This window comes from Pleurodeles waltl, chromosome 5, assembly GCF_031143425.1.
Source record: "Pleurodeles waltl isolate 20211129_DDA chromosome 5, aPleWal1.hap1.20221129, whole genome shotgun sequence".
Classification (NCBI taxonomy): Eukaryota; Metazoa; Chordata; class Amphibia; order Caudata; family Salamandridae; genus Pleurodeles; species Pleurodeles waltl.
The window spans coordinates 154,863,168-154,877,632 of NC_090444.1; the positions used below are offsets into that span (position 1 = coordinate 154,863,168).

Below are 14,465 nucleotides of genomic sequence, written 5' to 3' on the forward strand. Positions count from 1 at the left end.
TGCTCTCTGCTGAGCACGGTGTTTGCCGCACACAGGGGGGGGCATTTGCAGAAGCCGAAATAGCTACTGCGGCTGGACATCTAGGAGGCATTTGGTACAGACTTCTTTTATGTCAATGAACAACACATGGCTATCCATCATTTTTACGTTGTTGTCCGTGAATGACTATGTGCCCGGCTCACAAAGTAATTTCAGTCTATAAGCCTGACTGACAGCAGCAAATTGCTTCTCTTACGAGGGCAACATTGCTTGTGCAATTTACAGAAAAGTTGTTTCTGCGCTCCTAGGAGGATTTACTCGTAGAGGTTTGTGTGGGAGTAAATCTCCCCCTGTGGCAGGACAGCGGACATGCCATTGCAGGAATGCCAGGGATATTTTTGTGCACCAAGTTTGTGGGCATTTCGTCCAGCCATCCCTGCCCTTGAGAAGTTGTGGAGCTCCCTCCTATTTGGTGGAGTTGTAGAGGCAGGGGTTTTCTCCACACTGGAACACATGTTCCCTGTGGAGAAGAACATTTTAAAAATAAATTTTTTACTGTGAGATAATGAATCTCTCAAAACGTTTCCTGGGATTACTGGAAAAGTAGTGACTACCTCAATTTCTAGGCATAATTTGGAAAAGTTTTGAGGATTCAAAAAACTCCTTGGTATGGTATTACAGTTGCTGTTACATATGTATGACATTGTCTGTAAATCGGCGTAACATGGTAACGTGCAGGTGTGGAAAATGTCATTGAATGACAGCAGCTTCCAAATTTGCCCCATGCCACTGACTTTCCGTAAGCAATAGTGCTTATTAATGTTCAAAACATAGCAGCAGCCAGAAGCGACAACAGAGCACCAAAGGTTAACAAGGACATTGGAGGGAGAAAATCAAGAGAGCACAACTATACCATATAGTTAGGTATCAGTGTATGTTCAGAATAGCAATATCCTCCAGAACAAACCACAACATACCCCAGAAAAGAACACACTAAGACAGAATGCCAAACATACATCCAGCACAGCCTAAATATGCAATGCACTGGATAATACAGCACCCACCAGCCACTGCCAACTGCATCCACACATGCACATCAGCTTGACAATGACCATTCATAGACACCAGCATGATGCTTAATGGATTTGATACAGCCTTCAGGTCTTCAGTTGTGAAAGACCAAGGACTGGTTGCTACAACTCACTAAAGCTGACACATTCACCTAACAGAGTAACAACATATCACAAATTACTTCATTGATAGCACATCTCCACAAAGGCTCGAGCAAAGTTGGAAAGTTTTGTTCCCATGAACTTCAGGTATTACTTGCACAAGCTACCAGAAATAGAAAGGTTGCAGTTACACACAAATTGGCAAATATTTTTACGCAAGTGTAATTTGCATCGAGTCACTCACAAGGAAAAGCTAAGCATAATACACACCTCCCTTCACAGGGTCAGATGTACAAAGAGTAGGAATAGCAATTTCCAAATAGCGATTTTATCTGAATTGCTATTTGGTAATCGCTATTCCTTATGTATGAACAGTGACACAGCCCTGCCCCTCCCTGCCCAGACCTAACCTGGCTCCGCACTGAAAAATAAAATGATAATAACATTGTGTTATTATCATTTTATTTTTCCTTGTTTGCACTGCTCAGAGCTTGGGGCGATGCTCCTCCGCCTTAGCGGAAGAGCCACTGCTCCTTTTGGTCCATACTTGCGATTCCTAATGAGTCGCAAATCAACCTACCTCATGAATATTAATGAGGTAGGTTGCAGTTTGCGATCCATTAGGAATAGCTGCCATCACAAGGATGGTGGTCTGCTGATGTCAGCAGACTGCCATGTATGTAATTGCCTTTGATTGAAGGTTTCCCTTTTTGTTGAAATACAACCCACTTTTCTTAAAGGAAAACAGGATCCGTTTCTGTGAGTAAGGGCCTCTTTTGACATGGTTAGCTCTAACATCTTGCTTGATATTTGATGTGGTTTCAAAGTTGTTAGTGCTCAGGGCCCCTGCTAGCCAGGTTTCCTGGGCCAGATCTCTTTCCCAAAACTATTGTGATGCATTGGCACAATTGGAAACACCTTAGGTGCCCCTATAAGCCCTAATAAATGGTACTAAGGTACCCAGGGCATGAGGTAATAAAGTTAGGCCCCTGAGGGCAACAGCACAGATTGTGCCACCCTCAGGGACCATGCATCCAAGTGCACCCAACACTGCCACTGCAGGCTGAGTGTCCTGGTGCAATCCTAAAATGCAAAACTGACATGGAACACAGCCTGTGTGCCCTGTCCACTATACACTGCATGCAATATAGGTAAGTCACCCCTCTGGCAGGCCTTCCAGCCCAAAGGCAGGGTGCACTATATAGCATGTGGGGGCATAGATGCATGAGCAATATGCCCCTATTGTGTCCCTGCCTATCCTGGGGCATAGTAAGCGAACAGAGCAGCCATTTACATCCATGGGTCCAGAGAACAAAGCCCTTCTTGATAAAAGGTGTTACAGCTCCTCCCCCAGGAATATGCACAGCCCTGCCTATGAGCTTCAAAGGGCTTACCACCCATAAAACTCAACCCCCAGCCTTGCTGCTAGCAGCAGATGGCTGCCCCCGTTGCAAGCCTTGACGTTTGTCGGGATCAACAGTGGGTAAATGCACAAAGGATAGGAGAAGTGGCCACCCCCAGCTTGCACCACTCCTAAGGTGTTGCATGCGAGGTGACCCCCCCATTTCATTTTCTTCCATCTTGCATTGTAGGAAAATAGCCTATCAGAGATAGGGAAGTGATCTCTGTGGTCATATAGTCGGTATAGCCACCCAAAGGTAGATGACCCATTGGTCACTACAAGGTATCCCCTAAATGCCCACTAGATGCAGTATTTAATGTGTACCCCTAGACCTGCACATCAGATTCCAAAGACATAAGCAGGCCTGCAACAAAGAAGACCCAAGGCCCGAGAACTGCATTCCTGCTGCACAAAGAAAAGGTGCCAAACCCTGCCTGCTGCACCGAGGACTTGACAATCACCGCTGAGGGACTGCACGGACATTGGGCAGACTCTACAAAATCACATAAGACCTCCACCTTTCTGAAAATCATCAACAATCTCCCTCCAGAGTGAAGGCACCCCTTCCTGCAACAAAAGACCCAAAGACCAGTGAAGTCCAGTTCACTGACCAGCTGCTGACCAAGGAACTGGACACTGCAGCTAGACCAAATTTCTCCCAACAGACCTGAGGACAAATCCTGCAAGTGTGCCAAATTTGGTGACACTGTGACCTCTAGTGACTGAATTGTGCAATAGCCTGGGGTATTGGTCACTCAACGTCAGACACCAAGAAGAAAAGTCCACTCTGGACTCTAAAAGGACCAGGAGCAAGCCCCAATCGAGATACTTTAGGACACGTAAGAACCACCCTCCAAAAGTGGCCCTGCTGAGATGCAATCCACCCTCAAATTGACCTGCCTCCTGCTTCCAAGGGCACCATTACACACAGCTCCTGGCTCCTCTATCTGCTTTGCACCCGGCCTCCCTGGGCCCTGCACTGGAGAACCAGCTATGCTCTAAGGTCCCCTGTCCCTTGCAATCTCTTCACTCCAAGGCAACCCACCTGACTCACCTTGCAGCTGACCTGTGCATTGCTTTTCCAAGTGGTCCCCTGCAGCAGTTCTGCACCAGCTCCAAGGACTTTTAGGCAGCTCTTCCCACCAAAACTGGGAACCGCCCAAACTCCTCTGGCTGGTCCATAGGTCTTCTGGACAACCTCGACCTACATCCAAAAGGACACACTAGTAAATACATGGACTGATTTTATATGCATGTTAACAGTTTTCTCCCATTAATTCCTATGTTGCGTAGTTAGGCACAAAAAGACTATTGTTGATAAACTTTGAAAAATCATAACTTGAAAAGGTCATTACACAATTTTGATGATTTTGGTCTATAAATGTTATACATATCTGAAATATGTTATTTAATTAGTCTAGAGTTATTTCTTTGCACATCTTCAAGATTGGCCTAAGTGTTCAATGAAGCTACCATATAAATTAGAGCATTGGGTGGTCTAGTTTTTACCTATGTAAGCCAACTTGTGGTTGCCGGGACTCTCTGCACAGTGTGCCTGTTTTTGCACACTACATCGAAAGCCAGCCTCCTACATCTGGTGTCTCAGTGGTAGCTTAAAGACTTTCTTTACTGATACCACTTTGTCAGTTTGTGAGCACATGAATAACTGTCTAAATTACCTTTTTTCCCCAGTTGGCTAAAATGTTTGCAAATTTTTTAACTTACTGCTAGGGCCTTGGTTAGGTCCCTACAACAATAGTTAGAGTTTTAAAAGTCCTTACTTTAGTTGACCTTAGGGGTTCCAAATTTATAAAAAGGTCCCAACTTTAGTAGTATAACATGTCAGAGAACCAGTGCCAGGAGCTCGACCTGGCCCCTTACATGGTGTGTAACTATGCCCATTTAAGGAAACTCTGCAAACTGTACAAACCACCTACTGGAAAACAGGTTAAAGTTGACCAGATTAGATTCCTAGTAGCTCAGCATGAAAAAGCCCACTCCACAGAAGAAGTAGATAATGAAACCTCTCCTGGAGAGGAAGATGCGGTGGACAATGGGGATGAGGGGAGCTCGTCTTCCCTTAGCATTAGTGCACCCACAGAGGAAGACCAGGCCTTAGCCAGGATGACCAAAAGACTGGCCTTGGGGGACCCAGTTTTTGGAAATTGAAGCAAAAAGAAAAGAGTTGGGCCTAGGACCCATCTCTGGTGGCAGCATAAAAGTGTTGGGAGAGAAACCTTTCAGCCTCAAACTCCCAAAAGAAGTTGTTCCTCCCTTCCCAGAAGGGGATGATATAGTAAAATGGTTTTCTGCCTTTAAAAGAGTCTGCATTGGGTGGGAAAATACAAAGAAACATAGTGGCACACTGTTGTGGAAGTTATTCTCAGGAAGGTGCAGGAATAGGCTCCTGACACTGAATGAGGCAGATTCTAAACCCTGTGACCTTATGAAGGGTACCCTGATTGAGGGCTTTGGATTTACAACTGAAGAGTACAGCATAAAGATCAACTTGGCTCAAAAACCCAGAGCCAAACATGGGTATAGTTTGTGGACTATTCAGTAAAAGTGATGGATGGTTGGTGAGCTGGTAACAAGGTATAAAATTATGATGTGCTGTATAACCTATTCATGAAAGAGCATCTGTTGAGTAATTGTTACTGTGAGAGGCTACATCAATACCTGGTAGACCTAGGTTCACTTTCTCCTCTAGAATTGGGGAAGAAGGCAGACCATTGGGTCAAGACAAGGGTGACCACTGGTGGGGAAGACCAAAAGAAAGAGGCTGAAAAGCCCCACCCTTCGAGGGAAAGATGGGATCCAAAACAAAACTAAAGGGTCTTCTTAATGCCCCCAAAAACCTGCATAGGAGTGTGGGCCCAGAGGCACCTCACAGTCCAGGGGTGGGTACAATGGAAAGAACTTTGATCCCAACAAGGCTTGGTGCTATGATTTCTAGAATAGAGGGAACCAAACTGGAGATTGCAGTAAATGCAGTTGCTAATCTCCAGATGGGATCATAGTTGTGGTCTGACCATGTGAGTGAACACACAGAGGCAGCTCTAGTCACAGAGGGAAAAGTATAATTATCCTGTGCTGACTAGCGTAGCAATACACAAAAATAGGCAGCACCCTTTGATAAATAGGGAAAAAGTTGATGCCCCCAGGAACACAGGAACTAGTGTCACCATGGTGACCCAGCACTTTGTCCACTCCATTCAGTTCCTGGTAGGGAAGTCTTATCCTGTGACCAATGCTGACAATTAGGCAAAGCTCCATCCCATGGCTATGGTAACATCTGATTGGGGGGGAGTAGGTCAAAAAGAAGTGGTTGTGTTCTCATCCATCCCAGTAGATTGTCTGCTTCGAAATTACCTGGAGCATTCCCCCTGGGCTGAAGTAGAACTGAAGACCCATGCAGCCATGCTTGGGATCCCAGAATGGGCCTGTGTTAAGATTAGGGCACAGTGCAACTTCAAAGAGAAAACAAGGAGAGTTGGATCCTGAAACAGTGGACCAACCTCCCAAGAGAAAAGGCAGGAAGACTGAGGAGCCAGCTTCAAAACAAATCTCAAGTCAGAACCCCTCTTGTCAGGAAGAGGACTTGTTATACTTGTTAGAGGGAACTGAGCCTGCAGAGCTGGGGCCTTACCACCCAGACCTCTAAGTCCCGGGGGACCTTCCAGGGAGGATCTGTGCCGGGGGCAGAGAACCTGTCTCACTCTGGATGGCTTGAGGCGTCAAGTTACACAGGAAGAAAAGGACCATCACTGCTCCTGTAGTAGCAAAAGCCCTCTTGGATATTTTTTACCAGGGTTTTACCAGAGTTGGATTTTCTCCCACAGAGGGTTAAATGTCATGTCTGCATACTTAAAACACACGTGGCAGGGGTGTGGAGTGACTTATAAGTTTACTACCCCATACCATCCACAAACAAATGGGATGGCTGAAAGATTTAACCAGACCCTAAAAGGCATGATTGGATGGCTCCCTGAAAAACCCAAAATGAAATGGGATGTTTTACTTTCATGTCTGCTTTTTGCCTACAGGGAATTGCCACAAAATGGATTAGGATTCTCTCCATTTGAGCTTTTGTTTTGGCATCCTGTTGGTAGGGAACCAGTGAGTCATGTAAGGGAAGGCTGGGAAAGGCATCTCAAAGAGCCCAAGCAAGACATAGTGGACTATGTAAGTGGTCTATTTCCAAGAGCAGCAAAAGCACTGGTATCACCAAAAAGTAGCTATGGAAAAGTTCCAACCAGGGCAGAAAGTTTGGGTGTTGGAGCCTGTGGCCCCTAGGGCCTGCCAAGGGTCGGGACCCTTTCCCATTCTTGAAACTAAAGGAGAAGTCACCTACTTGGTTGACTTAGGAAGTTGCAAAATCCCCAAGAGAATTCTCTATGTCAACCGCCTAAAACCCTTTTATGACATTGGTGATGTGACCCTGCTCATGGTTACAGATAAGCGACTGGAAGAAGAGAGTGAGTCTTTTCCTGACCTCCACTCCAGCAACCCACAAGAGGGTTCTGTTGATGGGGTAGTCTTGTCAGACATCCTTACAGACCAACAGCAGGCTGATTGCAGGCACAATTTGATAGAGACATCTAGCTGCAGACTCCTTACCTTTGAATTTCCTGGCATCAGCTTCGAATCTGGAATCTTTTTGCTGAGCAATACCCTGCACGCGCCGTCAGGTGGCATCGTTCGGATTTGCGTGCGTTGTCTGGCTCCGCATGGCTTTGTCAGTGTCGTTGGAGCCATCTGTGATGTCACGGTCACTTATAAATGCACCACCCCGGCGCATGTACGTCAATTTTTTCCTTCTGCCCCGGTTAAGCACAGGTCTGGGATCGAGCTACCCTTTGCCTTTTTTGGAAAGCCTTTTTTTCGACATTTTGTCGGAAATTATTGTCATCTATACAAGGGTCATGTCATGTAGGAAGATGGGGTTCAAGCCGTGTGGCGCCTGTCATCGTGCCATGTCGGTGATAGACCCCCATCAGGTATGTCTCTGGTGCCACGACAGGGACCACGACTCAAAGTCGTGCTCTGACTGTCAGGCCATGGCTCCGAAAGCTTTGAGGGAGTGGTCCCTAAACCTCATGGCGGCCCGGCAGTCGACTTCGGTCATTGCGACTCCTCGGAGGTCACAGTCCCGCTCAAGGAGGAGGTCGCAGGACCGCACCAGGAGCCCCAAGTCCTCTTTGTCCTACTCGAGGTCCTCAGGGCACTCGTGGAAGAGGCACAAGAAGAAGTCCAAACACACTTCGACTTTGGCACGCCTGTCGGCAGACGCGTTGTCTGAATGTTCCGAGCACAGGCCCGCAGAGCTGTTGCCAGGGCCGACTTCGCATCTACCCCCGTTCCGGGAGCCAGAGCAACCCCCTCTCAAATATAAAAGTTTTACGAAGCCATGCTCCTCGTTTTTGAGCAGGCTGACCCTGCGGGTGGGTCTGCGGACCCCATGGGGTTAGGAGGGGCCCCATCGGGTTCGATGCCAGCGGCTTCGGCCAGGGCATCGTTGTGGACTCCAGGATCTGATATTGGATCCGGACCGGCACCGGTTTCTCACAGTCAGCCTCCTCTGGCCCCGGGCCCGACATCAACGCCAACCCCACCTCCGGCATCCACTGGTGGTGGAAGCCACATCCTCATTCCTGATGATCCGGATCTGGAACGACTTTGTACGATGCTGATTCAGACTTCTACGGTGCCGATTAGGCCCAGATCAGTGCCTGAGGCTTATTATGAACAGCCAGGAACAGGTGAGAAGTGGGAGGGGTCTGAGGACTCTTTAGAGTATTGTTTGGAGCAGGATTGGTATGAGGATCTAGTGGAAGCCAATGGACTGGATACTTCTCCGTATGCTGGTATGCTCTCACCTCCTTCTGTGGCTATGGAGGAGGGAGCAACATATGCCATGGTGGTGCGTAGGGCAGCTGAGGTCTTAGACCTAGACTTGCCTACGATGCCAGTCAGGACTAACATCCTGACAGAGGTGCTTCAGCCAGGGGTTGCTACATCGGAGCCGATGTTACAGTTCATTGAAGCCCTTACATATGTCCTCTTGGGGACGTGGTCCAAACCCAGCACAGGGACTCCTGTGAATAGGACAATAGGCCGCCGCTATCGACCAGCTCTTAACGACCCTAGTTTCCTCACCCAACACCCCACCCCGGAGAGCTTGGTGGTCCAAGCCTCCACTTCCCATGGTGCCTTCCCTACCGCTGGCTGCGTACCACTGGCTTTTTGGGAGATGACCAGATGAATTTGATGCACATGCCTTTCGATGGCTCGTGTCTTTTTGGTGAGAAGGCAGACTCTACGCTTGAGCGGTTCAAGGAATCTCGAGCCACGGCCAGTTCCTTGGGCCTCTCAGCACCCGTTCGCAAGCAGTCTGCCTATCGCCCTTTTGAGGCTTCGGGAGGGGCGAGGTACCATGCCAGCCACAGGTTAGCCACCGTCCTCCAGCTTCACAGCGTCGAGTGCGAGGACGAGGTTGTGGTGCCTTCAGACCCAGAGGGTCTAGCCAGAGGTCCGCCACCACCCAACCACCCTCTTCCGCAATGCCCAAGCCCTCCTAATATGGTACAGCAAGACCATGCCTGTCCAGTTGGAGGGAGGATTACATTTCATCTCCCTCACTGGTGTTCCATAACATCGGACAAATGGGTCTTGCAGATCATACAGAAGGGCTATTCCCTCCCCTTCCAGTCTTTCCCTCCTGCTATCCCTCCATTGGAAGAACTGCTGATACAGGGTCATTTAATCTTGCTCCGCAAGGACGTTACGGCTCTCTTGGCCAAGGGGGCGATAGAAAGGGACCTGATGTCAGAAGTGTTATTCCGACTACTTTCTGATTCCCAAAAAGAACTGGGGTCTTCGCACTATCTTGGATTTAAGGGACGTCAATCTCTTCCTCAAAAAGGAGAAATTCAGGATGCTCACTCTTGCTCAGGTCTTGTCTGCTCTAGACTAAGTAGACCAGATAGTAGCGTTGGACTTGCAGGATGCGTATTTTCACATCCCCATCCTGCCAGCCCACAGGCGTTACTTGCTGTTCAAGGTGGGCTACGAGAACTTTCAGTTTACAGTGCTCCCCAGTCCCCAGTTCACAAAAGTGATGGCTGTGGTTGTAGCTCATCTGCGCAGGTTAGGGATTTCAGTCTTCCCCTACCTCGATAACTGGCTGTTGAAGGCTCCTACGCCCCAAGCTCTCGTCACCCACCTTCAGACCACGGCGGACCTCCTGCATTCACTGGGGTTCACTATAGAAGTGCCATCACACCTAACTTGTTCTCAGATGCTCCCTTTCATCTGAGCTATTTTGGACATAGTGCAGTTTTGGGTTTTTCCTCCCGAGCAGGGAGTCCAGGATATTCAGGTTATGATACTGATGTTTCGGCCTCTATCCTGGATTTCGGTGAGACAGACTTTGAGGCTGTTGGGGCCCTAGCTTCCTGCATCCTGTTAATCAAACATGCCAGATGGTGTATGAGGGCTCTGCAATGGGACCTGAAGTTCCAGTGGGCACAACATCAGGGAAATCTTACTGACACAGTTCAGATTTTGGACGGTACTGCAAAAGGCCTGCAGTGGTGGTTAGTGAACCTCTTCCTTCCCCAACTAGATCTCACAGTAGTCACAGATGCGTCACTTCTGGGATGGGGAGGCCACTTGGGAGAGGCGGAGATCAGGGGCCTCTGGTCTCCAGCGGAATCCGGGCTCCATATCAACTTATTGGAGCTTCGGGCGATCTGGCTAGCATTGAAAGCATTTCTTCCTGTTGTGAAAGGGAAGGTAGTGCAGGTGTTCATGGACAACACCACCGCAATGTGGTACTGCAACAAGCAGGGCGGTGTGGGGTTGTGGACCCTTTGTCAAGAGGCTCTTTGTCTCTGGACATGGCTGGAACAGCAAGGCATAACCCTGGTGGTTCAACACCTGGCCGGTTCTCTGAACACCAGGGCGGACTTACTCAGCCGTCAATGCCTAGCGGACCACGAATGGTATCTCCATCCAGAGGTGGCTCAAGGACCCTTTCAGCAGTGGGAGAGCCTTGGTTAGATCTGTTCGCCTCCGCAGAGAATGCGCAATGTCAGCAGTATTGCGCGTTGAAGTTTCCAAGGTGGCAATCGCTCGGTGGCGCTTTTAGTTGCGAGTGGCATTCAGGCCTCCTATACGCTTTTCTGCCCATACACTTCTGCCCAGAGTTTTCAAGAAGGCCAAGAACGACCAGGCCCAAGTAATCCTAGTGTCTCCGGATTGAGCACGGAGAGTCTGGTATCCCAAGCTACTGAAAATGAGCATCAATCCTCTGATCAGGCTGCCCCTTCAAGAGGATCTTCTGTCGCAGCAGCAGGGGAACGTTCTCCACCCGAACCTGTCAACTCTGTGCCTTCATGCATGGAGATTGAGCGGCGGCAGTTGATGGCTTTTGATCTTCCTCCTGAAGTCTGTAAAGTTATTTTGGCAGCCAGACGTCCCTCCACTAAAATGGTATATGCCTGCCGTTGGAAACGATTTGTTTATTATTGTACAGAAAGGTCTATTGACCCTCTTTCTGCTTCTCTTTCCGATATTCTTCTCTTCATCCTTTCTCTAGCCAACCAGGGTTCTGCCTTGGGGGCTCTCAATGGTTATCTATATGCCTTATCGTCATTTCTTCGGCTGCCTGATCAGCCTTCTCTTATCAAATCTCCCATTGTACATAGATTCCTCAAAGGGCTTGTACATATGTTCCCCCCACACCCTTTATTATGCCTCAATCGGACTTAAACCTTGTCCTCACATTTCTTATGTGTGCTCCTTTCGAGCCGTTGCATAACTGTCTCCTCCGGCTGCTCACCATCAAGACAGCCTTCTTAGTGGCAATAACATCTGCCAGGAGGGTGAGTGAGATGCAAGCCCTGTCATCAAAGCCACCATATCTCACTATCCAGACAAAGTGGTTCTCAGGACTCGTGCCTCTTTCCTCCCCAATCTGGTGACCCCATTTCATCTGGGTCAGAACATCACCCTGCTCACCTTCTTTGCTCCACCACATCCCTCTAAAGAAGAGGAGCGACTCCATCGACTGAACCCAAAAAGAGCGTTGTCATTCTACCTTGACTGCACAAAAGAGTTCCAGGTGGATGACCAACTCTTTGTGTGGTACGTTAGAGCAAAGAAGGGTCAGGCAGTGCAGAAGCGAACCATTTTGCAATGTGTCGTTCTCTGCATCAAGATATGCTACCCATTGGCCGGGAAGCAGCCTCCTGAGGGATTGCGGGCTCATTCTGCCAGTGGCAAAGCTGCTACCACTGCGCTAGCTCGAGGCATACCAGTCCTGGAGATCTGTCAGGCGGCAACGTGGGCGTCTTAGCACAATTTTGCAAGACATTACTGCCTGGACAGTCAGGTACTTAGAGACGGGCCCTTTGCCCGTTCAGTCCTACAGGACTTTTTAGTGTAAGTAGTAGTGTCCGCAGCCCACCACCAGGAGGTTATGGCTTGGGTATCTATTCAAAGGTAAGGAGTCTGCAGCTAGAGGTCTCTATCAGATGAACAAGTTACTTACCTTCGGTAACGCATTTTCTGGTAGAGACTCTATCTAGCTGCAGATTCCTTACAACCGCCCATGCCTCCCCGCTCTGCGGATATGCCTAGTAGGGTTAGGGTTCACCCTTTTCAGGGCCCTAGTTTTGCACAGACAAATGTTGGATCTATCCATGACCCTGAGCTTCTGGCGTGGAAGTGTTATGGATAAAAGAACTGACATATGCACGTTGGGGTGGTGCCTTTATAGGCGACCGTGATGTCATAGACGGCTCCAATGATGCTGATGAAGCCACGTGGAGCCGGATGACACACGTGGATCCAAACGATACCACCCGACGGCACGCGCAGGGTGAGGCTCACCGCCAGGTGTTACAGTTCCTGCAGGGAGGAGGTGTGAAGCACCTCCACCCAGGACAGGCTTTGTTTCTGACCACAGAGTACACAAAGGCACTCCCCCCATGTAGTCAGAAACTTGTCTGAAAGTGGCAGGCTGGCACGGATCGATAAGTCCTACACTAGCAGTTTGGCTAACATACAGGGGGCATCTCTAAGATGACCTCTGTGTGCATTTCTCAATAAATCCTACACCGGCATTAGTGTGGGTTTATTGTGCTGAGAAGTTTGATACTAAACTTCCCAGTATTCAGTGAAGCCATTATGGTGCTGTGGAGTTCATAGTGACAAACTCCCAGACCATATACGCAATATGGCTACACTGCACTTACAATGTCTAAGAATTGACTTAGACACTGTAGGGGGCATATTGCTCAGAAAGCTATGCCCTCACCTGTGGTATAGTGCACCCTGCCTTAGAAGGCTGTAAGGCCTTCTAGAGGGGTGACATACCTATGCCACAGGCAGTGGTTTGTGGGCATGGCACACTGAGAGGGATTCCATGTCGACTTTGTCTTTTTCTCCCCACCAGCACACACAAGCTGCAAGGTAGTATGCATGTGCTTAGTGAGGGGTCCCCTACGGTTGCATAATGCATGCTGAAGCCCTTAGAGACCTTCCCTGGCCACAGGCCTCTGGTACAGTGGGTACCTTTTACAAGGGACTTAACTGTGTGCCAGGGCTGTGCCAATTGTGGAAACAAAGGTACAGTTTTAGAGAAAGAACACCGGTGCTGGGGCCTGGTTAGCAGGGTCCCAGCACACTTTCAATCAAAGTTGGCATCAACGTTAGCCAAAAAGTGGGGGGTAACCGTGCCAACAGTGGCACTTTCCTACAGTGTGCAAGTACAATGTGTGGATGACAACAAAGTCATAGTCCTATGTAATTTCTAGGACTAACTGATTCAAAAACAGGGTCCAAATATGTCTGTGCTCAGTGTCCCCCAAATCTCTGCTAGCTCTTTTCCCCACTTTTGATGATCAGACATATGCCTTTTTCGCAACAATGGTCATTGGGAAGCAGCCATGCAGTGCATGGTTACGAAACAATCTTCTGTTGAACCAAAACACTTGTAGCCTCTGTGACGTATAGCTTTAAATACGGATGCTTCATTGTGATTAATTCTTTATAGTTAATAATTATTCAAACAATAGAGTTAGCCCAGAAAGCAACTTTCATCTGCACCAACTAAAAAGATTAAAAACACCTACTTTTTAACGGGCAGCTTAGTATTACGGCTCGAACACTAGTTATTTTGAAGACCAAATGCAGGGAATGCCTTACTCCCAGGCCTCCCACCTAATGCCAGGCTTCCGCTTAAAGCCGATCCTGAACTCCACAGCTCAACTACTCAGGCACAAACAAAAAAAATGATCACATTGTTCCTATGTTGAGCAATCTTCACTGGCATCCAACAGAGGCTCGAATCCAAGTCTAGCTCTGTTGCATCACCTCCAAAGCCTTACACACTGGCATTCCCAGCTACCTTACTGACTGCTGAAATTCTCAGGCCTCTCGAAAAACTCCTACAGCAAAGAACTGCTCTTGCTAGAGCCCCCGAAATTCAGAACATCTCAAGCTCAAAGACAATCATTGCTGATTACACTCGTACAATCGGAACTCCCTCCCGCACCAATCACGGATGGCCCCAGACATCCCCTCCTTTAGAAAGAAAGCTCAAGACTTTCTTATTCACAAGAGACCTGGTTTGAAGGGACACCAGTGACTGTCCCACCCCTCCAACATGTCCACCAAAGGAATCTCACCAGTAGTGAACTAGTTCCTCTTAGTTAATGGCTTTGCTGTGGCAGACTCCAGTATCACCTATTTACTACTGCCTTCTCCATGCCACCATGTCTATACCTTAACCTTCAAGCCCTTAGTTCTTTTCATTCCGAATTCGTTGGATGTTCTTTGTAAGCATATTATCTCACATGCACTTCTATGTTTGCTCTACAGCACTCTAATACTGCTCGGTGAAG

The 14,465-nt window shown here is 48.3% G+C and overlaps 1 protein-coding gene across 1 annotated transcript in view; it reads left to right on the plus strand.

Moving 5' to 3' along the window:
• LOC138295493 (calpain-8-like) overlaps nt 1-14,465 on the plus strand; it is a 187,902-nt gene that overhangs the window by 12,846 nt on the left and 160,591 nt on the right. The window lies entirely within an intron of this gene.